The sequence below is a fragment of the Myotis davidii genome, unplaced genomic scaffold, assembly GCF_000327345.1.
Source record: "Myotis davidii unplaced genomic scaffold, ASM32734v1 scaffold153, whole genome shotgun sequence".
In the NCBI taxonomy this organism is placed as follows: Eukaryota; Metazoa; Chordata; class Mammalia; order Chiroptera; family Vespertilionidae; genus Myotis; species Myotis davidii.
Window position 1 is genome coordinate 1,144,855 of NW_006284615.1, and position 3,726 is coordinate 1,148,580.

A 3,726-nucleotide genomic window follows, 5' to 3' on the forward strand; every position below is an offset into this window, starting at 1 on the left:
GCTTCTGAAAGCAGGTATCTGGTTTGTTTGGGTTCTATAATCGAAACACTGTATCAACTCCAGCTCTGAGATCCCAGCTGGCTGTAAGCAGGTTTCTGGAGTTTTGTTTAGCTTCTGTATTTGTAACAATGTTTCAAACTGTAAGCTCAGAGGCCTGCAGCGGCAGGTGGGGAACATTGGAGTCCTCCGTCACTGAAGCAAGTAAGCCTCATGTTCGCTTCAAGCTGCCTGGCTTCCGGCTGCCATCTTGGCTGGCAGTTAATTTGCATATCGCCCTGATTAACCAATGGGAAGGGTATCAGACATATGGCTAATTCCTATGTTTCTCTTTTATTAGGTAGGATATCTTAGAACTTCACCTATTAGACTTTTTTTTTAATATATTTTATTGATTTCCTACAGAGAGGAAGGGAGAGGGATAGAGAGTTAGAAACATCGATGAGAGAGAAACATTGATCAGCTGCCTCCTACACACTCCCTACTGGGGATGTGCCTGCAACCAAAATACATGCCCTTGATTGGAATCGAACCTGGGACCCTTCAGTCCGCAGGCCGACGCTCTATCCATTGAGCCAAACCAGTTAGGGCCACCTATTAGACTTTATTCAGTGCCCAGCACCAGACCCCTGAGGTAAGTATCAAATCTGAGCATATGTAAGTGAGAATGGCCAGGGCTATAGGTAAAACCCAAACTGCTTTAGACTATTAATGTCTGAAGGAAATGGGGGTGATCAAGAGGAAATAAATGGCCTCAGTCAGGTGACTTGTTGGTTGGAGTGTCCTCCCATACACCAAAAAGGTTGCAGGTTTAATTCCAGGTCAGGGCACATACCTCAGTTTCATGTTCAATCAGGGCACTTCCTGGAGTCAACCAATCAATGTTTCTCTCTCTTATAACTGTTTCTCTCTCTCTTTCTCTTCCTCAAAACATTAATAAGCATATCCCCAGGTAAGGATTTTCAAAAAGAGGACATGCATGAGTGTAATATAATAAATGTGGAATTGGACTTCTTTCAATATGCTGTAGTACTGGACAGGGCTAGGGCTCAAGGGTGAACACCAAAGAGTGGATTCCAAATCAAGAGGAGGTAGAGTTCTTAAATAATTTGATGTATCTAACAGGGCAACTAAAAGATCTAAGATTGTACTCAAAATTGGTACTGAAGCATCACATCAAATATCATTACAGATTTAATCACTGGATTTTAACTCAGGTCTCTGGAGCATTCAGGTGCAAAGTGTACCTTTGAAGGTGGCAGAGGATAGGAGATGCTGATTGAGTAGACGCCTTAGGCCCACAACCCACTTCTGCTTGTTTGGATTTTGGTTCCTTATAAGAAGTATCCATGGCTGAAAAATAAAGAAGAAAAACAAAAAACAAAAAATGGGGGGTGAGAAAAGAAAAGGATCAGATGATAATTTGTCTCCTCTAGACTTAGGATTCCACATTGTTGCAACAACTGAGACATCTTTGAAATGTGTTTAAAATATCTGACAAGATATCTTATGTATTTCTCTTTAGAGACTTTTAGAAAAGTATATCCCCCAGTTTGGGCACCCAACACACAATCAATTCTCTCTCTCTCGCCGAAACCGGTTTGGCTCAGTGGATAGAGCGTCTGCCTGCGGACTGAAAGGTCCCGGCTTCGATTCCCGTCAAGGGCATGTACCTTGGTTGCGGGCACATCCCTAGTGGGGAGTGTGCAGGAGGCAGCTGGTCGATGTTTCTCTCTCATCGATGTTTCTAACTCTCTATCTCTCTCCTTTCCTCTCTGTAAAAACCCAATTAAAAAAAAAAGAATAAAACTATAAAAAAAAATTCTCTCTCTTCCTCTCTCTCTCTCTCTCTCTCTCTCTCTCTCTCTCTGTCAGCATTTTAAAGTCCACATCACTCAGTGCTGAGCTATTTTTTGCTAATTTATCTTATATATCCTAACATTCATGACTATAATCCTCCTGCTGGTATAAACAATAATAAACAATTTTCTCTTGTGGTTCAAAGATCAATCTAAATGCACTTTACATACAATTAAGCTAAATATCAAACACCAGTCATTGCTTCAGCATAGTTAAGAGACCTTCTTTCCTCTAGTCATCAGCCTAGTTCCAGGTCACCAGAGGTAGAGTCAATCCGAGGAGGGGACTCAGGTGAACCCATAGCTCAGAGTAAATTATTTTAGGTCAGCACAGTGTGCGGATAGGCATTTCTGCATTTCAGAGTGAAATGTCACATTTAGTTATATGTGTCATAGAAAACTTAACATATAGTGAGATTATTAAGAATAGACTCCATCAAGTGAAGAGTATATCTAACTATTTCAACAAATTCTTGAGAAACTTTCAATGTGTCAGGCATGGTCCCTGACTCAAGGACACAGCAACAAACCCTGACCTTGTGAAGGTTATATTACAATCTCTCATCATTGATGTTGCTATCTCTCTCCCTCTCCCTTCCTCTCTGAAATCAATTAAAATATAGATAGATAGATAGATAGATAGATAGATAGATAGATAGATAGATAGATAAGGCAGGGGCATTGGGTAGAGAATAGGAGGGGCTGCTGTTTGTGGTAGGTGTATGAAAAGAAAAGGTCTGTGTGCAACAGCCACGTGTGTGTCAATCAGATGCTTATACAGAAAACATAGGTGGCCTGTTTTCGCAATGCATGTGTTTCAAAGGCTTTGTGTAGAGCAAGCATCACCTGCCTGCTTTAGCAACTCTCCTCCCTTGTTAGGCCTCTTTTGCTTTGTGGTTTGTCTGGCTTCCTTTGTGCCTCCTCAAGATGTCCAGGGTCCCGCAGGAGTGTGTTACTTGCAACTTCCCTCTCGCTGATTGATCTTCTGCTAAAAATAGAGAACATCAAATGGTTTCATTTTTAGTCTCTTTAGTGCACAAACATGTTTTTTCTTCAGAATTCTTTCCCAGTGTATATACATTTTTCTACTTAACATTTATATATATATATATATTTTCACTTCTTATAAGCATATTAAGTGTGTCACTCACATAGGACCTTATTTATGTTTACTTTTCTCTGCATAATAACATAGTAATAGATAAAGACAGAATCTACTTTCTCTGGAAAAAGCTGGAGGTGAAATTTGTTTGTTTTTTCACATTTTAACTAAAAGGATAAATTCAAGAAATGCTCTGTTTACCATAGACAAAGAAATGCATCATTTTGGAGTTTTCAATTAATCTCTTCAAACAAATATTACCCTGCATTGATTAAGAAATTATATAGAGAGAGCTTATGTCATCGGGAGGCAATTTTATAAGCATAAAGACAAACTATAAATAATAGCATTGCTTAAATTATAAAATTGATTATTGGCAGGATTTGTATTAGGCTTTGGAATAGATGCCAACATTTATATATAATTTTCCAATTTTTTAATAAATGAGCCCGTAATAACCTCTCCCCTGCTCCACTGCTCAGTCTTGTTAAATGCTTTCGACTGTAGTGCCTCTATCCTGCAAACAGAAGTTGTTTTGAGGGAGAACCAAGATGGCGGCACAGGTTAACGCCGGAGTTTGCTGCCTTGAACAACCATTTCAAAAGTGAAACTAAAAGACGGAAGAGACATCATCCAGAACCACAGGAACGCTGGCTGAGTGGAATTCCTACAACTAGGAGGAAAGAGTAACGCATACGGACACTCAGAGGAGGCGCAGTGCTGAAGTCAAATTCTGAGGTGCGGAGTGCGAGGAGCGGGCTGGCAGCT